At 37.6% G+C, this 22,402-nt stretch overlaps 1 protein-coding gene and 1 pseudogene across 2 annotated transcripts in view; both read right to left on the bottom strand.

Annotated features, from left to right (window-relative positions):
- Positions 1-22,402, bottom strand: part of TBL1XR1 (TBL1X/Y related 1) — a 181,159-nt gene that overhangs the window by 55,990 nt on the left and 102,767 nt on the right. The gene's annotated exons all lie outside the window — the stretch shown is intronic.
- On the bottom strand, positions 11,598-12,345 carry LOC309806483 (translationally-controlled tumor protein-like; annotated as a pseudogene). The gene has a single exon. The product of its transcript is annotated as a translationally-controlled tumor protein-like (transcript).

Genomic DNA, 22,402 nt, shown 5'->3' with positions numbered 1-22,402 from the left:
GAAGATGATGTAAAACCAAGTTTAAAACTCAGGAGACTGATACACACGCACCCCCCACAACACACACACAACCCAGCTATGAGTAAATCTTGAAGACAAAAGGCAAAAGAAAAATGGAGTAGAAATTGCTGATATATGTGAATTGAGGTAGGCTTCCAAAGTTTTCTTGAAAAAGGTGGAGTGAGAAGGGATTCCACCATGAAAACCTCATAGGTCAATTTCACAGGGTAAGAGAAAATAGTAGAACTATCCTGTAAGATTTTCTGTTTAAAAAACAGACAGACAAAAAACACAACAGAGAAACAAATCAAGTACATCACTCCATAACCACACGGGGAGAAGGGTCTCCCGTGTCCATCCTTTGTAAGTACTCTACCTAGTCAGGTTATATAGACTTCATAACTGCAAAGACAGACTTTTTTTTTTTTTTTTTTTTTTTTTTTGTGTGTGTGTGGTACTGGGAGCGGAGAAAGGCCAGCGGGAGAAGAGGAGGGCGCAGGTAAGCTTGCTTGAAGCTGGTGATATCTATCTGAATCTCAGTGCCTGGACAAAGACCTGAGGTATGGGGGTGGCATACGCAGAGGTACAAAAGGCATGGGACAGTTTTCAGCTGGTGGTCCCTTAAGTTCTAAACAAGAAGCAGGGAGAGGTGAGGTAGGAGAGCTCGGTATTGCACCGGTACCGTTAGACCGTAATGTCTTTGAATTCAGGAGCACATACTGGGGAAGCCATGGAGGAGGCCTTCCTTTCAAAATGTAAACAGCGCTATTATTTGTGGTGGGGGTAAGAGAAAATACATGTTCATCATAAAATACAAAGTTAAGGAATTCAAAAAAGTATAACGGGCATTCAAAGCACTGTTAAACCCTACCACCCATAAATGCCCTCTTTCCGGGGCTTCCCTGGTGGCGCAGTGGTTGAGGGTCTGCCTGCCAAGGCAAGGGACACGGGTTTGGGTCCTGGTCCGGGAGGATCCCACATGCCGCGGAGCAACGAAGCCCGTGCGCCACAACTACTGAGCCTGTGCTCTAGAGCCCGTGCTCCACCACAAGAAAAGCCATTGCAATGAGAAGCCCAGGCACCGCAATGAAAAGTAGCCCCCGCTCGCCACAACTAGAGGAAGCCCGCCTGCAGCAACGAAGACCCAACACAGCCAAAAATAAATAAATAAAATTAATTAATTAATTAAAATAAATAAAAATAAATGCCCTTTCCCACTGCCAAATTTCAGTGTATGTCTTCCTGGACTTATGTTCTGCATATATTCAAATACACAGAGAGCAGGGTGCGGGGAGTGGGGAAAGATGCCCTCATTCCTCCTCATTCATCCCTCAACCCCCAGGTCCTTCCAAGTAAATGCTTCCTTGTTGCAGTCACGCACTGTCCCTCCCATACACCACGCCCAAGGGTCCTTAAATATTCTGAGCGTCTGGTTCTCAGCTTTTTTCTCTGTGAAAACATCAGGAGTAATGGTAGGACATCAGTGAGGGTGGCCCCTCACTGCCCTGGCCTCTGAGTTTCTCCCTCTCCAACAGGAAGACGGTTTTCTACCCTTGCCTGTGGTCACGCCTAGCCTATAGGTATTCAAAAAGCGGCCCCCTCCACACCCTGTTTCAAGTATCCTGCTCTACCACCGTTTGGCTCCGGTGACATTTCTTCCACTGGGATCTCCAATTCAGAGCACACAGTACCTTTCCACTGCCGCCAGCCCTTCATGTCCCTTCACGTCTCATCATTTCTGGATCCATGGCGGAGAACTGCCATTCCCTTGCCCCCTCCCTTTGCTGCGCTCCAAGATCAAAACACAACTCAGGGCTCCCCTGGTGGCGCAGTGGTTGAGAGTCCGCCTGCCGATGCAGGGGACACGGGTTCGTGCCCCGGTCCGGGAAGATCCCACATGCCGCGGAGCGGCTAGGCCCGTGAGCTATGGCCGCTGAGCCTGCGCGTCCGGAGCCTGTGCTCCGCAACGGGAGAGGCCACAACAGTGAGAGGCCCGCGTACCGCAAAAAAAAACCCCAAAAAACAAAAAACAAAAAAACACCAACTCATTGGCCACTCCAAGCGGCCGGACGTGGCTGGAGAACAACAAAACCGGGTCGATTAGTTTCACTGTCATATCATGACCCCAAACCTCACGCCCGCAGCGCCTCCAAACCAACCCAAGGATCTAAGTCAATTTGCTCTCCCAACCCGTGAGGTCTCCTCACACCTCCTTACGCCTCCTCTCTAATCATCTCTTCAAATACTTTCACAACTTCACTTAAATGAAAGACAGACTTTTAATAGTATCTCATTAAAAGATGCTTCTTTCTGTTTCATAGTACACGTACTTCAATGGCTAACACTATTCAAAGTGCTCAAAACTAAAACCCAGATTCATTATCTTTGTCATGCCCATGACAAAGTTTGATTATTTTATTTAGTACAGAAATGAGGTCTGTAGACCCCTGAGGTCAAGACTTTTTAAGGGGTCCTAAAGATCAAAATTATTTTTACAGTAATATAAAATACTGTTATAAAATAATATGCCTTTTTCATTGAATTGATATTTACACTGATATTACAAACCAATAGTTGGTAAAACTGCTCACACCTTAGTAGGAATCAAGGCACTAACACCTTACAGTATTAGTAGTCATTATACTATTCACCACTAGGCACTTAAAAAAAAACTCACAAAAATTCTTCACTGAGAGGTTCCTTGATGAAGGAGGAAAAACACTTTATTAAAATCTTAACCCTGAAATACACCTTTTCAGTATCCTCTGTAACAAAAAGTACACATACAGTATTTCTGTTGCATACTAAAATGATGGTTGTCTCAAAGAAAAGCACTGTGAAAATGTTTGAATTGCAAGCTGAACTAGCTACTTTTTTCATGGAACACCATTTTTACTTCAAACAACTCACAAAGTATGGTTTTTCAGATTGAGAATTTGGCAGACATTTTCTTGCAAATAAACAAAGTGAAACTGTCACTTTTAAGAAAACAACTAACAATATTTGTTGGCAAGAATAAAACTTAAGCTTTTAAGAGATAATTAGGATTTGGAAAATTTATCAGCCACCATGAGCTTGAGAGCTTCCTGATACTACTCCAAAATTTCTGTGATGAAATCAGTGGGGATGTTAATGACTCTGGTTTTTTCTATTGTGTAATGAACATTTGGAAGATCTGTATAACTCAGTGAACAAATATTTTCCCAATGACTAGCGTAAGATTATGCATGATGAAAACAATCCATTCAAAGTTCAAGAGAGACTAATGGATTTTAATATAACAGAATACAAAAAGTTCATTGATACAATTTCAGAACTTGCACTGCAACTAACCCTTAAGAAACTATCCACTTGTTGAGATCTGGTGTAGTAGCAAAGAAGAACATCCACATTTATTGGAAAAATGAATTTTTATTTTGATTTAAAAAATTTACATCTATCTATCCTTGAAAGGTCATTTTTCCCATAAGTTTCCACTGTAACAATGTATCTCAACATGTGAATGCAGAAGCAGATGTGAGAACCCAGATGTCTTCTATTAAACCAGAGATTAAACAGGGACTTTCAAAAATTTAAAACAACGCCACTCTTCTCATGGAAATTTTTTGTCTTGGAAATTATTTTCCATAAAACGTATTATGTGTGTTAACATGTTATAGATGGGTTTGTTACTGTTATGTTAAAATGCATTAGTACTATAAAACTTCACAGTGTTAATTTCTGATGCAGTATATATTGACAGCTATAACCCATTTAAAGAAAATTTTTCTAGAGTCATTAATAAATTAAGAATGTAATGATGGGCCTCCCTGGTGGCGCAGTGGTTGAGAGTCCGCCTGCCGATGCAGGGGATACGGGTTCGTGCCCCGGTCTGGGAGGATCCCACGTGCCGCGGAGCGGCTGGGCCCGTGAGCCATGGCCGCTGAGCCTGCGCATCCGGAGCCTGTGCTCCGCAACGGGAGAGGCCACAACAGTGAGAGGCCCGCATACCGCAAAAAAAAAAAAAAAAAAAAAAAGAATGTAATGAGGTACTATGTCTAAAATGTTTTAGACCTGCTAGTATAAAAACTGATTCCCTCTTGGCAATATTGGTGCTAATGTTTTCTGGAAAAATTCAAGAGTTTCCCTGGGGAAAGAGACCTCTTATGCCACAATATTGTTCATACTATAATGTGACCTAAATCATGACTGGTATGATTTCTGTTATGTTCATATTGGAATTACATTAGGTATCCTGTAAATTTATACCTAATAAACAAAAAAGGTACTTAAAAGCCATAAACATCTTCATGTTAAAGTTCTAGTTTTGATAAAACATATGGAATCTATTAACTAAAATATGGAGGAGTGAAAATTATACATTTTCTGAGACTACACCTCTAAGTGAACTTCTTTCCAGATACACCCGCTTGTGTGTAAATTTCAATAATTTGACTGAAATTCAGTTTCTCTCTCCTTCATTCAACATTTACTGAGTGCTAATATAAGCCTGGCACTGTTCTACGCCCTGAATGCTGCAATAATACAGAAATCTATTAATACAAAGAATGATATTGTACAGAATAGTCTTCACAGCCAAATTCCAGGCTGCATCCCATATTTTTATCAAATTCCTTCACAAAACGCTGTGAAATGGTGTGGAGGATGTGGTAAAGGAGTACTGCCCCCGTGACAGTTTCTCCTCCAATGGTGTGGATTCCCACTATCCTGCATGTCCACCCAGCCTCACATCTGTGTTAAGTGGTAGGTTCCAAAGGGCTTCAATCCCTTCCCCAACAACTGAAACATGAAGGTGGTCTCTGTCTTGCAGCCTTTGTTTCCTAAAGAGAATACATTCAACACTGCAAACAATGGCAGCCTTCTTCACCATATACATGGAAACAAATAATGCAGGGCCTTGGCACTACAGAATCAATTAAATCATATACTCAATCTGTTAGCTACATGAGAAATAAGAGGAGACAGCTAGCTGAGCAACAAATTTGCAATTCTTTATAGTCAGATTTCCAGGCTATACATGGTACAAATTCCATACCTGCCCCTCTGCACTGTGAGGACACAAAAGAAAGATGTAGAGGAGATGTGGGGAGTGGAGATCCAGGGAACAGAGGCACATCTGTGTTTAATAATGGCAAGTAACTATTCCACACATTTTGCTACTCCAAACCATATCAATAACTGCCATGGATATATTAGAAGAAATTCAAGCCTAAGCTAATCGGGTTTCCCTTCTTTCTGAAATTGTATATAAGCCATTACCACCCTTTTGCCAGGTAGGGAAACCTAGGCCCAGGCAGAATTGCTGGGTAAACACAGCTGTCCCCAGGATCTCCCATCATCCTTTCCCCAGACTAGTCTCCTTTCCGAGCACTCTAATACTTAGCACTACTCTACCAATGAAACTCTCTGCCTTGACAACTCCCTCCAGCTTCCCCCTGAGCCCCACCTCTGACCCCCTACAATCTAAAACCAGCTGAGCCCCTGCCCTCCTCAGTCGGTAGTTGTACTCTAGGTTTTTTACACTACGTCCCCAACCAACACAGCCAACAAATACATTTCATCCCTTAAAGTCAGGTAGATGACAACCTTAACAATCTGATGTAACAAAATGTTAATGAATAATAATGGCTTGATGTTCTGCTTTCCAAGGAACTTATAACAAATGCATAAATTACATTACCTTAACTCAGTGTTTCTCAAATTTGAGTAATACCAAGTACCTTCTATAAGAAAACAAAGTAACACACTAGTCCCAAGAGTTGGTTTGTATATTTTATTATGTTACTAACATATAAATATAAATAAAAACACTAGGCATGATCCTCATCTTGAAGGCACTTCCAACTATAAAATGAAAAAAAAAACTACCTATCAATACCAAGGTACTGGGCTTCCCTGGTGGCGCAGTGGTTAAGAATCTGCCTGCCAATACAGGGGACACACATTCAAGCCCTGGGGTCTGGGAAGATCCCACATGCCGCAGAGCAACTAAGCCCATGCACCACAACCACTGAGCGCCTGCGCTCTAGAGCCCTTGAGCCACAACTACTGAAGCCCGCGCACCTAGAGCCCGTGCTCTGCAACTAAAGAAGCCACTGCAATGAGAAGCCTGAGCATGGCAACGAAGAGTAGCCCCCCGCTCGCTGCAACTAGAGAAAGCCCATGCACAGCAACAAAGACCCAACTGAGCCAAAATTAAAAAAGAAAATTAAAAAAAATAAAATACCAAGGTACTTTATGTACAATGTCTACTACAAGATTAAAATAAACACGAATGGTCTTACTTTGTTACAAAGTGGCCACCCAGATGATCTAAAATGTGTTATGTATATTATTTTATTTTTAGACTACCACATGGACAAAAATTTTTTTAATTTCTCATGGAGAAATTACTAACCCAGAATATATCTATAGATGTTGGATGTTACTCACTTTGTGATCTAGCAACGTGAAAAAAAATGATATGAAGTGGGAGACCTGAAAACAAAAAGAAATGTTCGAGAAGGTAGATGTTTTCAGGTCCTTCAATTTATCATTCCTAATATAATCTTGTAGGAAATGGTCAATAATAATTTGAATAATTATACTACTTATATAATTCATGAAATGCAAGTCTATTTCAACACAAATTTAAGTTAGTTTTTCATTTACTTGCAACTTATGTAACACTAATATAATTCAACCTTCAAAAGCAGATATACATACATGACTTAGAAGTTTTTTAAATGTATTTGGTGTTTTAATACAAATAGACATCTTAGAACAACTTTATAAATAATGCATCATATATGAAGATGAATATAATCACATGCCTAACCAGCTGGCAAGAACAGAATAGAATACAACACTAAAAAAAAAATCATGACAGGCCAAGGCACAAACAAATTTGGTGGGGGGAGGGGGAAGTGTATTACTTAGAGGCTAATCAAAACTAAATGAACACAAAACTGCATGTGTAGAGGGACCTGGGAGAATATCTGACTAAGCTAAAAGGTTTAGCCCCATGGTTCTTCAAAATTTGCTGCACATTAAATCATCTGGGGAACTTTTAAAAAGACTGCTGTCCATGTAGCATCCCATACTAATTAAACCACAATCTCTGGAGGTGGGAGCCAGATAGCAATATTTTTTAAAGATTTCCAGGTGAATACAGGGCAGAGCAAAGTTTGGGAAGTCCTTGTTTACCCAACTGAAAGCACTCTGATAATTTGTGCAAAATGTGATGACTTAAGAGAAGCAGATCTTCAGACCACACACAAAGTACTTTCAAAATCCATGTGTCCTTCTGTATGAGTTTCCCAGGGCGGCCATAACAAAGTGCCACAAACTGGGTAGCTTAAAACAACAGAAATTTATTGTCTTAGTTGTAGAGGCTAGAAGTGTGAAATTAAGCTGTTGGCAGGGCCATGCACTCTCCAATGCCTCTAGAGGAAGATCTTCCCTTGCCTCTTCCAGTTTTGGGTAGTAGCCCCAGCCATTCCTTGACCTGTGGCAACCCAATCCCTGTCTCCATCTTTGCATGGCCATCTTCCCACTGTGTCTGTGTCTTCACATACCACACGCCCTTCTCCTAGGTGCATGTTCAAATTTCCCTCTTTTTATAAGAACACCAGTCACAGTGGGAAAAGGACCCACCCTAATGACCTCATCTTAATTACATCTGCAAAAACCTTATTTCCAGATAAGGTCACATTCACAAGTACCAGGGGTTACAACTTCAACATATCTTTGAGGGGACATAATTCAACTCATACACTTAACTTTCAAAACTTCCCTAACAAATCAACTATAAAATTTAGTGCTATGCAGTTAAACAAAGAACTCCAGCTTAGAGAGAACTAACTCAACTATGTTGCACCTTTTCAGAGCTTGAAAGGACAACAGATTTGAAGGTACTTTAAACAGAGCATCCATCCTTTCATCTCCTCAGCAGCAAATTACTCCATTATTAAACTATAAAGGTTAAAATAATAAACTACCCTCAAGCTAGTTTCTTCTAGCCTTGACTGCCAAACTTCTATTTTAAGGCACACCTTTAGCAAAGTCCAAAATTCTTTAGCCTGACAATAAAGTCCCTTCTGATATAGTAACCTAAAGGTATAGCTTATATTTCTTCCAATCCCTTACAATCAAGCCAAACTGGACAGCATTGTCAAACTACACCACTGTACTAGTTTCCTAGCGCTGCCATAACAAAGTACCACAGATAAGGTGGCGTACAGCAGAAATTTATTGCCTTTCAGTTTTGGAAGTCAGAAGTCCAAACATCAAGGTGTTGGCAGGGCTCCTTCTGAAGGTGCTGAGTAAGGATCTCTCCTAGCTTCCTTGGCTCCTGGATGCATTACTCTAGCCACCTTGCCATATCTCCCTGTGGCTCTTCACACTGTTTTTCCTGTGTGTCTGTGTCCAAATTTCCTATTTTTATAAGGACAACAGTCTATTGGATTAGAGCCTACTCTAATAACCTCATTTTAACGTAATTATCTCTGTAAAGACCCTATTTCCAAATAAGGTTATAGTCTGAGGTACTGGGGGTTTGCACTTCAACTAATGAATTTCATAAGACACAATTCAACCTATGTCATTAAGCAGAGAAAGCCCAGGATTAGGAAACACAGATGCCATTATTTTACCCCTCCAAAAGTGTAGATGGCAGCTGTAAACAAAGGCTAACAAAAGCCTTTTCCCCTGACCTTCAGTTATCTCTCTAGCTTGGCTATCAGATAAAATCCCTTTAAAACAAAATTCAGACCAACACTAATTATGTTAACTATGATGGCATCAACATGCATGGAATAATTTAAGTAACTTTATGTCATCAAATGTATTACTGTTCAGACTTTAATCACTCTTCTCTTTTCCTGCAATAGTTATTCATCCCCACCGTACCCTTGGACCCTGGCTATGTGACATAACTTGGCCAATGGAAACTGAGTAGATGAGCTGTCCAATCACAGCTTTAAGAGGTATTAAAAGTATCTGCCAGGGACTTCCCTGGCAGTTCAGTGGTTAAGACTCTGCCTTCCAATGCAGGATGTGCGGGTTCGATCCCTGGTTGGGGAGCTAAGATCCCACATGCCTCATGGTCAAAACAGCAAAACAGAAACAATATTGTAACAAATTCAATAAAGACTTTAAAAATGGTCCACATCAAAACAATCTTAAAAAAAAAAAAAAAGTATCTGCCAGTGCTCTTACTCTTTTCTTCTGCCACATGAATGAGCATGTTCTACATGGGGCCTGCTCCAAAAGCCTGGATCCCCAAATGAGAAGACACAGAACAGAGGCACAGCCAACCCACATTATCTACATGCAAAATATTTGGAAAATAAATCTTTATTTTTGTAAACCAGTGAAATTATTTATAATCATAAAGAAAACTAATATACTTTAAAGTAGTATTTTGACTTCATATATCCCTAGAGGATACAACCTAGGGACAAAAAAGAATCACAAAGAAAGTTTAAACTTCTTTCTGTAGTCTTATTATAGTAATTCTTTAGCATTACTAATTTAAATATTTTTATAAATATATATAAAACAAATAAATTATGTTAAATCCATTACAAATCAAAATTTTCAGAAAGAAAAAAAAATATACAAATAGAGAAGCAGTAAAAATCTTTTCATCTTCTCTTCATGGTATAGTACTGTCTGTACTCCTCAAGCTGGCTACACCTGAAAGATATATAGCAATATGCTAGGCAGGATGAGAAGGCAGAGGATGAATGTGTCACATTATCCCAAGGAACAATTTTTCTTGATAATAAATAAGTTTGGCCATTTTACTTTTATAAAAATCTCTTATCTGATAGAACTGCATACAAAAAATTAAAATTATTTTCATGTTTAATGAAAATACAGATGTATTTTCAATAAAATTCACAAATCAAGCTTTAAAACCTTATAGTAATCTTAAATTTGAATTGAAATATAAACAGAAATTTGTGATTTATTTCTCTTACTAAATACACATTTCCTTGTTCTAAAAAGGCCTAGCAGCAATTAATGACAACCTAGTAGTAAAAAGCACTCTATGCTTTCATTGTAGTCTCTAAATAAACACTTCTCATAAAAATAGGAATGCTTTGGAGAAAAGACCAATTTCAGGGCTGAAGCAGAAAACCTGGAATATCTTGCCATGCAAGAAAGCAAGGAAACAACCGAAGGCCACGTGTGTCATGTCAAAAGGAGACAGGAACCGCAACGGATTAAAACACCTCAAAAATAGTTCTTAATCCATGAGATTATAAAAATTAAAAATAAACTTCACATCACTGGTCACCTTGAGAGGGCACCACCAACTCATCAGTCTAAAAACTGACAACTAAAACAACTCAAGCACATACCCTGCTTTTGCTGTGCAAGTTCTATTTCAGTATCCCCAATACTTGACAAGGAAGAGTCCTTCTTCACAAAATTCCAGCTAATCAATGCAAAAACAATGATATAATTAAAACAACAATTTTCTATCCCTAAGAAAATAAAGAATCTAGGCAACAATCATTAATGGACACTAAGACCACCAGGGGAATATCTGATGTGGAACTTTATAATGGATAGATCAGACTAACAACAACTGAATCCACTAATCAACATCAACACCACCGAAAGTGATACAACCAGATGGTGTATGCCTCATGGTGTGAGGCAGAAGGAAGAAAAAAGAAGACTTCGTGATCAAAGAATTAAAAGTGAATTTAATCATACCTCAACTAGCACTTTACAGAAGTTACAGGAGGACAGTAGAATGTATTAGTAATACCACAAGGATGTGATTAGCCAAATCCAGAATGTGGGGAATTTGACAGGACAATTTTTTTTCTACCAACAGGTGGAAGAGACTGAAATTTAGCAACCAAAAGCAGTGTGCAGACCTTGTTTGGATTCTGTTTAAAAGTAACCATCTGAAAATGTCATTTGGAAGGCAAAAGAAAAATTTTAATTCTCTTTACCTCTTCCAGTTTCTCATAAGCCTTTCATCTTTTCTAGACCACTGTAACATATGAAGCCTAGCCTTTTCTCCACAGTAATGAATGGAAAGGATAAGGAAATCTATAAGGATGAGGGTAGTGAGTGCAGAGACAATACAATGACTTATTTCATACTCAACATGTATCCTAGTTTTCTGATCCTGATTTGAATATGAAATCCTGGGCTTGACTCTTTCTCTGGATAGTAAACAACTCCAGATAAGATGACTTGGTATAAATTCATCTAGACATATTCCAAGGGTTTCCACCAGACTATCAAATTGCTGATCAGTTTTCTGCTTCTCAAGTACAGGTATTAGAATAGCCTTTTTCCTTCAATATGATGCAAAGGCATGCTAGGTGCTCAATAAATAGTTAAAAAAAAAAACTGCACACACACACACACACAAAACAGAACTGAGAGAGTGAAAGTGCTTTTCTTCTCATTGCTCTCAACCTCATCTCTTTTTTGGAGAAGGAAACACATTCACGGAAAAGAGAATACTGTCTATACCCAGAGACATCAACTTCAGAATCAGTTTACTTCAAAAACATCAAGGAATTAGTAGTAAGTTTTCTTACTAGTATAGTAAAACCCCTTGATTACCATCAGATATTTAATCCTTTTTTTTTTTAGTTTAAATGCATTTTATTTTTAGACAAACTACATGACGTATTTTTCTCAAAAGCAATGCCTCAGCTCCAAATAAATCACCATCAAAACAAACGAAGAGCTCAAGATGACATCAGTCCCATTTGTCTAAGTCCTGGTGTTGTGTGGATGAAAAGCAGCAGCCAGCCAGTTATGATGACAGGTGACAGATCCAAAGTAACTGCCAAATTTGTTAACATTTTTTCATTTCTAGACCATCCTTAAAGAAAACCGTATGTGGGGTCACAGCATCCTCACAATAGTCCAGCAGAGCTACCATGCCATCTAGATTCACGTTTTCACCAATAAAGAACTGACAGTTTTTGAAATTAGCAAGGATGTGTTTGATTTGTTCTGCAGCCCCTGTCATAAAAGGTTATACTCTTTCTGGTCTCTGTTCTCCAAGTTTCCCTTTGGCTGACTTCATGTAATCTTTGATGTACTCCTTGTAGGCTTCCTTTTTGAAGCTCGTTTTCTGCAAGTGATGGTTCATGACAATACGGACACCAGTGATTACTGTGTTCAGTACCTTCGCCCCTGGGTCCTTCAGCAGAGGCATTTCCATCAATAAGCGAGTCATCAATGTCACCCTCTGTCCTACTGACCATCATCCCCCTCCACCTCCATACACAGCCTGTCAGCAACCTCCCGGATCTTGTAGATGTCAGAGAACATCTCATGACGGCTCGTGAGGTCCTGGTAGATAATCATGATGGGGACTGGAGGAGATGACGGCGGCACTAGCTTAGTAGGAGCCTGGAGCTCAGAGTGAGCATGGTGTGCTTCGGGGACAGTGGAAAAGTTAATCTTTGTTTTTAATCTCAATTATGTAACTAAAAACTGCTTTTTGGAGCAGAATTTTCTTATACAATTCTCTGAACAAAAGGAAAAAGAAACATTCTTTCAAAAAAATATGACGTTCTGTTTAGGCCACTGATCTAAAAACACTCAACCTCAATTAAAATACCTATATAGTTATAAAAAGAGTAATTGTTATGATAAAAATGTTACATATAAAATATGTTATAATGAAAATGAATACATAAGTTAGAAACAATAAGCATTTGAACTGTCATATAAATTTTTAAGAATAAAATTGTTCCCACAAATCATACCTATTTTCACTCTACTGAAAGGTTTCTCAGCATTTTATAAGTACTCTACTGACCTAAAAGCCCAAAATATAAATTATAATAAATATAATACAAATCAGGAAAATAGTACTATTTTTTGGGGCCTGCTGGTATAAAATAACTGTTAACTGATACAACCTATAATATATAAAATATTAAGAATCATAGGCTTTAGAGCTGAAGGGAACAAGAGATTTTTTTCTCCTCCTGCTTTAGGTTGCCCCTATTAATTAAAACCTCAAAACATTTACATGTAAATATACAGTCATTTTCTCCTTAAAAAACTGGTTTAAAAAAACCTAAAATGGATGGCTATAGTACTAGATATGAGCAGTATGCAAAACTGAACCCATGAAAATAGTGATTGCAAAACAGACATGAGCACAAAGCATCTGCTATTATCAAAACTTATACAGAGATTTGGGTTTGGAGAGGAAGAGTGAGAAGATGAAACAAAGAAGAACCTCCATCACTTTTCTCAGTTTCTGGTTACTCGATCAGTTATCACAGGGTTATCTAATATAGGAAAGGTTTTCAACCTATTCACAGCCAGTAGGTAAGAGTCTGGAATTATTTTCCTTTCAATTGTTCTGTATTTAAGAAGCATACTGTGGGGAAGCTCAAGACTGCCAGAACTGAAAGAATGCTCCTCCTTTCCATTATGTAATGGAAATGGATTCACCTCTTTTTTCTGTCCCTCTTTATATTAGTGGTAAAGGAAACTTTCAGGGCAATACTTACAACAATAAAAAAGCAGTTAGAGGGAACAGCAGCAAGTGAAAACATTCATTACAAAATTAATTTTTTATTTACATAGACCACTACGCTAAAGAAACCAGACTGGATCATACAATGTGTGGAATAGGTTAGATATTTCAAACACTGTGGTGACGCAATTAAATACTCTAGGAATGACAGCTTATTCATGTTTATTTAAAAATGAAAGCTAAAAAAATACAAGCTATGAGAAAGGACACACTTAACCCTTAACATTCACTAATTATGCCTGAAATATAGCCCGATTCATAAGAGGCACCCAATTATTATGTTGAAAATAAATGAGTAACATTTTTCCCCCCACTAGTCAGTAGTATTTAAAAAGACCAAAAAATAATCTTCAGTGATGACTACAACTCAATGTTCCTTCTCATCCACTCCTATATTGATCTCTATTACCCTCTCAACTTCAATAACTTGTATCTCCATTTTTTTTTTTTTTTTTGGATAAAGGGGTGGAAAAAAGAAAAAGGCCACATTCCAGTTTCTAGCCCACTAGTGACTCTTGCTTAGTGTGGTATATCAAAATCACCTGTGGCAGCTTCTTCAAAGTAATGTCATAAACTTTGTGACAACTCGGAAAAGAATTAAGTGTCAGCAAGTCAGAAGTACACCCCAGGCATGTCGATCTTAACAAGTTCCTCAGGTCATACAAACCATGCCGGCATCACACTACACACTTCAAAAACGTCTTTATCTTTAAATCCTGTAACTGTAAACAAAACAGAACACACACACCCTCTTTTTCACTGTTAACTCCTTATATCTTTGATCTACTAATTTTTTTTACTTATTTTTTTGAATTTTTTTTAATTCTTATTAGTCATCTATTTTACACATATCAGTATGTACATGTCTATCCCAATCTCCCAATTCATCCCACCACCACCAACCCCCGCCACGTTTCCCCCATGGTGTCCATACGTTTCTTCCCTACATCTGTGTCTCTATTTCTGTCCTGCAAACTGGTTCATTTGTACCATTTTTCCAGGTTCAACATATATGCGTTAATACACAATATTTGTTTTTCTCTTTCTGACTTACTTCACTCTGTACGACAGTCTCTAGATCCATCCACATCTCTACAAAAGACCCAATTTAGGCCCTTTTTATGGCTAAGTAATACTCCATTGTATATATGTACCACATCTTTATCCATTCAAATGTCAATGGACATTTAGGTTGCTTCCATGACCCGGCTATTGTAAATAGTGCTGCAATGAACACTGGGGTGCATGTGTCTTTTTGAATCATGGTTTTCTCTGGGTATATGCCCAGTAGTGGGATTGCTGGATCTCTATTCTTAGTTTTTTAAGGAACCTCCATACTGTTCTCCATAGTGGCTCTGTATCAATTTGCATTCCCACAAACAGTGCAAGAGGGTTCCCTATTCTCCACACCCTCTCCAGCATTTGTTTGTAGATTTTCTGATGATGCCCATTCTAACTGGTGTGAGGTGATACCTCATTGTAGTTTTGATTTGCATTTCTCTAATAGTGATGCTGAACAGCTTTTCATGTGCTTCTTGGCCATCTGTATATCTTCTTTGGAGAAATGTCTATTTAGGTCTTCTGCCCAGTTTTGGATTGAGCTGTTTGTTATTTAATGTTCAGCTGCATGAGCTGTTTATATATTTTGCAGATTAATACTTTGTCCATTAATTCATTTGCAAATATTTTCTCCCATTCTGAGGGTTGCCTTTTTGTCTTGTTTGTAGTTTCCTTTGCTTTGCAAAAGCTTTTAAGTTTCATTAGGTCTCAATTGTTTATTTTGTTTTAATTTCCATTACTCTAGGAGGTGGATCAAAAAAGATCTTGCTGTGATTTATGTCAAAGAGTGTTCTTCCTATGTTTTCCTCTAACAGTTTTATAGTGTCTGGTCTTACATTTAGGTCTTTAATCCATTTTGAGTTTATTTTTGTGTATGGTGTTAGGGAGTGTTCTCATTTCATCCTTTTACATGTAGCTGTGCAGTTTTCCCAGCACCACTTACTGAAGAGACTGTCTTTTCTCCACTGTATATCCTTGCCTCCTTTGCCATAGATTAGTAGACCATAGGTGCATGGGTTTATCTCTGGGCCTTCTATCCTGTTCCATTGATCTATATTTCTGTTTTTGTGCCAGTACCATATTGTCTTGATTACTGTGGCTTTGTAGTATAGTCCGAAGTCAGGAAGACTGATTCCTCCAGCTCTGTTTTTTTCCCTCAAGACTGCTTTGGCTATTCCAGGTCTTTTGTGGCTCCATACAAATTTTAAGATTTTTTTGTTCCAGTTCTATAAAAAATGCCACTTGTAATTTGACAGGGATTGCACTGAATCTATAGATTGCTTTGGGTAGTATAGTCATTTTTACAATATTGATTCTTCTAACCCAAGAACATGGTATATCTCTCCATCTGTTTGTGTCATCTTTGATTTCTTTCATCAGTGTCTTATAGTTTTCTGAGTACAGGTCTTTTACCTTCTTAGGTAGGTTTATTCCGAGATATTTTCTTCTTTTAGTTGCAGTGGTGAATGGGATTGTTTCCTTAATTTCTCTTTCTGATCTTTTGTTGTTAGTGTATAGGAATGCAAGAGATTTCCATGAATTAATTTTGTATCCTGCGACTTTACCAAATTCACTGATTAGCTCTAGTAGTTTTCTGGTCACATCTTTAGGATTCTCCATGTATAGTATCATGCCATCTGCAAACAGTGACCGTTTTACTTCTTCTTTTCAAATATGTATTCCTTTTCTTTTTCTTCTCTGATTGCCGAAGCTAGGACTTCCAAAACTACATTGAATAATAGTGGCAAGAGTGGACATCCTTGTCTTCTTTTTGATCTTAGAGGAAATGCTTTCAGTTTTTCACCACTGAGAATGATGTTTATTGTGGGTTTGTTGTATATGACCTTTATTATGTTGAGGTAGGTCCCCTCTATGCCCACTTTCTGGAGAGTTTTTATCATAAATGGGTGATGAATTTTGTCAAAAGCTTTTCCTGCATCTATTGAGATGATCATATGGTTTTTATTCTTCTATTTGTTAATATGGTGTATCACACTGAATGATTTGCATACACTGAAGAATCCTTGCATCCCTGGGTTAAACCCCACTTGATCATGGTGTATGATCCTTTTAATGTGTTGTTGGATTCTGTTTGCTAGTATTTTGTGGAGGATTCCTGAATCTATATTCATCAATGATAGTGGTCTGTAATTTTCTTTTTTTGTAGTATCTGTGTCTGATTTTGGTATCAGGGTGATGGTGGCCTCATAGAATGAGTTTGGGAGTGTTCTTTCCTCTGAAATTTTTTGAAAGAGTTTGAGAAGGATGCATGTTAGCTCTTCTCTAAATGTTTGACAGAATTCACCTGTGAAGCCATCTGGTACTGGGGTTTTGTATGTTGGAAGATTTTTAATCACAGTTTCAATTTCAGTACTTGTGATTGGTCTGTTCATATTTTCTATTTCTTTCTGGTTGTGTCTTGGAAGGCTATACCTTTCTAAGAATTTGTCCATTTCTTCCAGGTTGTCCATTTTATTGGCATAGAGTTGCTCGTAGTAATCTCTCAGGATGCTTTGTATTTCTGCATTGTCCTTTGTAACTTCTCCTTTTTCATTTCTAATTTTATTGATTTGAGTCCTCTCCCTCTTTTTCTTGATGATTCTGGCTAATGATTCATCAATTTTGTTTATCTTCTCAAAGAACCAGGTTTTATTTTCATTGATCTTTGCTATTGTTTTGTTTCTATTCCATTTATTTCTGCTCTGATTTTTAGGATTTCTTTCCTTCTACTAACTTTGGGTTTTGTTTGTTCTTCTTTCTCTAGTTCCTTTAGGTGTAGGGTTAGATTGTTTACTTGAGATTTTTCTTGTTTCTTGAGATGGCTTGTATTGCTATAAACTTCCCTCTTAGAACTGTTTTTGCTGCATCCCATAGGTTTTGGATCGTCGTGTTTTCACTGTCATTTGTCTCTAGGTATTTTTTGATTTCCTCTTTGATTTCTTCAGTGATCTCTTGGTTATTTAGTAACATGTTGTTTAGCCTCCATGTGTTTATGTTTTTTACGTTTTTTTCCCCTGTAATTGATTTCTAATCTCATGGTGTTTTGGTCAGAAAAGATGCTTGATTTGATTTTAATTTTCCTAAATTTACTGAGGCTTGATTTGTAACCCAAGATGTGATCAATCATGGAGAACGTTCCATGTGCATTTGAGAAGAAAGTGTAATCCGCTGTTTTCGTATGGAATACCCTATAAGTATCAATTAAATCTATCTGGTCTGTTGTGTCATTTAAAGCTTGTGTTTCCTTATTAATTTACTGTCTGGATGATCTGTCTATTGGTGTAAGGGAGGTGTTTAAGTCCCTCACTATTACTGTGTTACTGTCGATTTCCTCTTTTATAACTGTTAGCAGTTGCCTTATGTATTGAGGTGCTCCTATGTCAGGTGCATATATATTTATAATTGTTATATCTTCTTCTCGGATTGATCCCTTGATCATTATGTAGTGTCCTTCCTTGTCTCTTGTAACATTCTTTATTTTAAAGTCTATCTTATCTGATACGAGTATTGCTACTCCAGCTTTCTTTTGATTTCCATTTGCATGGAATATCTTTTTCCATCCCCTTTCAGTCTTTATGTCTCCCTAGGTCTGAAATGGGTCTCTTGTAGACAGCATATATATGGGTCTTGTCTTTGTATCCATTCTGTGAGCCTGTGTCTTTTGGTTGGAGCATTTAATCCATTCACGTTTAAGGCAATGATCGATATGTATGTTCCTATTACCATTTTCTTGATTGTTTTGGGTTTGTTTTTGTAGGTCCTTTTCTTCTCTTGTGTTTCACACTTAGAGAAGTTCCTTTAGCATTTGTTGCAGAGCTGGTTTGGTGGGGCTGAATTCTCTTAGCTTTTGCTTGTCTGTAAAGCTTTTGATTTCTCAGTTGAATCTGAATGTGATCCTTGCTGGGTAGAGTAATCTTGGTGTTAGGTTCTTCCCTTTCATCACTTTAAATATATCGTGCCACTCCCTTCTGGCTTGTAGAGTTTCTGCTGAGAAATCAGCTGTTAACCTATGGGAGTCCCCTTGTCTGTTATTTGTCATTTTTCCCTTGTTGCTTTCAATAATTTGTCTTTAATTTTTGTCAATTTGATTATTATGTGCCTCGGCGTGTTTCTCCTTGGGTTTATCCTGCCTGGGACTCTCTGTGCTTCCTGGACTTGGGTGGCTATTTGCTTTCCCATTTTAGGGAAGTTTTCAACTCTAATCTCTTCAAATATTTTCTCGGGTCCTTCCTCTCTCTCTTCTCCTTCTGGGACCCCTATAATGTGAATGTTGTTGCATTTAATGTTGTCCTAGAGGTCTCTTAGGCTGTCTTCATTTCTTTTCATTCTTTTTTCTTTACTCTGTTCCATGACAGTGAATTCCACCACTGTGTCTTCCAGGTCACTTATCCATTCTACTGCCTCAGTTATTCTGCTATTGATTCCTTCTAGTGTAGTTTTCATTTCAATTATTGTATTGTTCATCTCTGTTTGTTCTTTAATTCTTCTAGGTGTTTGTTCCTTAATTCTTCTAGGTCTTTGTAAAACATTTCTTGCATCTTCTCCATCTTTGCCTCCACTCTTTTTCAGAGGTCTTGGATCATCTTCCCTATCATTATTCTGAATTCTTTTTCTATGTCGACTTCATTTAGTTGTTTTTCTGGGGTTTTACCTTGTTCCTTCATCTGGTACAAAGTCCTCTGCCTTTTCATTTTGTCTATCTTTCTGTGAATGTGGTTTTCCTTCCAGAGGCCAAAGAACTGTAGTTCTTCTTGCTTCTGCTGCCTGCCTTCTCTACTCAGTTTCTAATTGAACAGATTTTCAAGATAACATAACATTACTCATGCTTCTCAGTGTCCTCCAATCCCATATCATCCTCCTGAACTGTATCTGCATTCCCTCCATTTTCATGCAAACCTACTGATCAGACATTTCAAGAACTGTGACATTTAACTCACGTAGTCTTACCAATTCCAACTCAAGCAATGTAACTTATGTAAATCCCAAACCATGTTGTGTCTAAAACCATTCTGCAACCTCTGAGCTATTTGGCAATCATTTTATTAGGTTTTTAACTTCCTTATCAGATTTGCCATCATGGATTTTCAAAAATTTTAACTTCTCTTAGGGACCCCAGCTCACTAAAAGCCTCTCAATCTCAGGTGGCTTTACTTCTTTGGTAAAAGTTATTAGAACTTCCTTGATTTTTTTGCTCAATTCAAAAATCTTTATTTTTATTCATCCTATTATCTTGTGCTACCTCTCTGAGGAAGTAGTAGAAAAAGATACAAAAGAGAAAAAATAGTCTCTAACATTGAATCTGTAATTTGTTGGGTTTCCTACATATACTATATAATTAGTAAAATCACTAGCCCTTTGTAAAGGAATTTAATACAGTGGCTAACAAAAACAATAGCTTTTCTCTGCTCCAGTAGTAAGCACCTATAAATACAGATGAGAAAATAAATATTCCACTTATAAGAGCAAAAAACTATTAAATATTTACAAAAGAAACTAACAAGAAAGGCACAGATTTATGTGACCAAACATAATATTCAATTGAAAAATACAAAGATCTGAACAAAGGAAAAGGCTGCATTATTGTGCAGACTTGAGCTGTCACAAGTAACTATGCATTTGAAAGGAAATAAAAGTGGGCCCACATGTTTTACTCTAGACAAAACTTAATTCCAAAATATTTAAAGCACATAAATGTGTATGTTTGTGTATATATGTGTATGTGTGTAAATATACACAGAGACTTCACATATATCAACACATCTTAATGAAACATCGAGGCTACATGTCCAATCTAGAGAGCAAGAAAAAAATCTTTTTAACCAAGACTGGAAACTCAAATACTATACAAGAAAAGACAGCTATATCTGAGTACATAAAGATCCACTAGATATCAAGAAAATACATATCAAAGTAACATGGAGTAAAATTATACTCATTAAAATTGGTAAAAATTTAAAAGATCTAGAATGTTTATTTCTGGCAGGAATGTGGGGATAGGTCACATAATGCAAGAGGAAATGTGAAAAAAATCCCTTTGGAAAACAATCTGGCAACTTTTTAGTAAAAGTAAAAACACTAGACTGGAACGTAAGAATTTCCCTTTTTTTGTTTGTTTGTTACAACGGTCACACAGTTGCAATGTCACGTAGTTCAACTAATACATATACTCTACAACACAGAGAAATAAAAGCACAAGTTCCTAAGGATGTTTATTTTAAGAACACTTTTTTAGTGGCAAAAGTTGGGGGGGGAGAAAATACAGTGAATGCCCATTAAAGGGGAGTATCAAGACAAGATCATGGTACATTCATAATATTCATGGATTATAAAGTCATCAAAAAACAATAAACTGATGGAGGAGGGAGCAAAAGAAAAAAGTACACAACAAGAAGTATAAGCATATCCACACATTTAAGTAAAAGAATACATGCACACATATAAAGAAGAAAAACATTTGTTATTGTTAAAATTTTATGGACTCTAAATAACTTTGTTACTAATCAACTCGAAATTCAACAGGTCTTCATACTCTTTCATTACTTCACACTCCTTGCCATTGCCAGCATTTGAGAAGACTGAAATAAAAAATCTTTAAACTTCCAACATTTGACTTTCTGATTCTGTCCTCTTCTCTCTTTTTTACTGATTTTTCTTCCTGCCCTAACATGTGTACAGCTGACTTCTTTTTTAGCCCTCTGATCTTCACTCTACTACCCCAACTAAGGATCTCATCCACTCTGAAGAATTACAAAACCACCATCTCTCCCATTGCGTGCCACTCTCTAACACATCCCCTCATCTTTCCCATTCCAAACATTCCAGTTCCAGCTGACTGATGTGCAAATATCTATGTCCTTTCAGATATCATCGCTCAGCATTACTGGCGGCAACTTATGCCCTATACTCCCAAACATGTTTCTCCTCTTGCCTGTAACTATCACTAATTCCATCATTCACCAACACTTTAAATTTTAGTATTATTTTGGATTCAATTTTCTATCTCAGCTTTTACCTGCAATCCTTTGGATTCCATCTTCTCTTACCTATACAACACCACTTTCATCCATGCCTTCCTTTCTGCAGTACCTACCACCTGTATTACTACAATAACTTCAATGTCTCCTAGGTTTTTTCATACTGTCTTCTAACATCTATGCATAAAACATAACCCTGATTATGTCATATGTATTCATCGCTATCTATTAGCTTCCACATTCACTCTAAATTGTTTATCGAAGCATTTAAGTTCTCCTTCTCCATATGGTCTCAAAGTATCCATCTACCTGTACAGCACCTTCCTTGAATGTACTCTACCTTCAGGTGAATATATTTGTATCATTCTAACATCCCCCCAATTCCCACATTTCTGCTTTTTAAGCTCTCTGTTCCAACTACAAGTGTTCAAATTTTTCTATTCTTCAAATGTCATCTCCTTATGAAGCCTATTCAAACGCCAACCTTGAAAAAGATGCTTCCTCCTTTCCACCTGTACCCCAAAGCATAGTTTTTCCCACATGCCGCGGAGCAACTAGGGCCGTGAGCCATGACTGCTGAGCCTGCACGTCCGGAGCCTGTGCTCCGCAATGGGAGAGGCCACAACAGTGAGAGGCCCGTGTACCGTAAAAAAAAAAAAAAAAAAAAAAAAAAAGAGGCAGTCTGTACTTTATATTCTAGCACTCAGCACATAATAGCTATATAATATATATATATATATATATACATCTTCATAAGACATAAAATATAGCTCTCATGCGTAAGAAATATAATCAAAGCACAACTGATGTTCTATGACTTTGTCAAAGTAAAACATCCTACAAT

The sequence above is a fragment of the Mesoplodon mirus genome (assembly GCF_964341445.2).
Source record: "Mesoplodon mirus genome assembly, chromosome: 6".
NCBI classification, from domain to species: domain Eukaryota; kingdom Metazoa; phylum Chordata; class Mammalia; order Artiodactyla; family Ziphiidae; genus Mesoplodon; species Mesoplodon mirus.
Note: the sequence above shows the minus strand (reverse complement) of the source record. Positions and strands in the feature narration are given on the sequence as shown.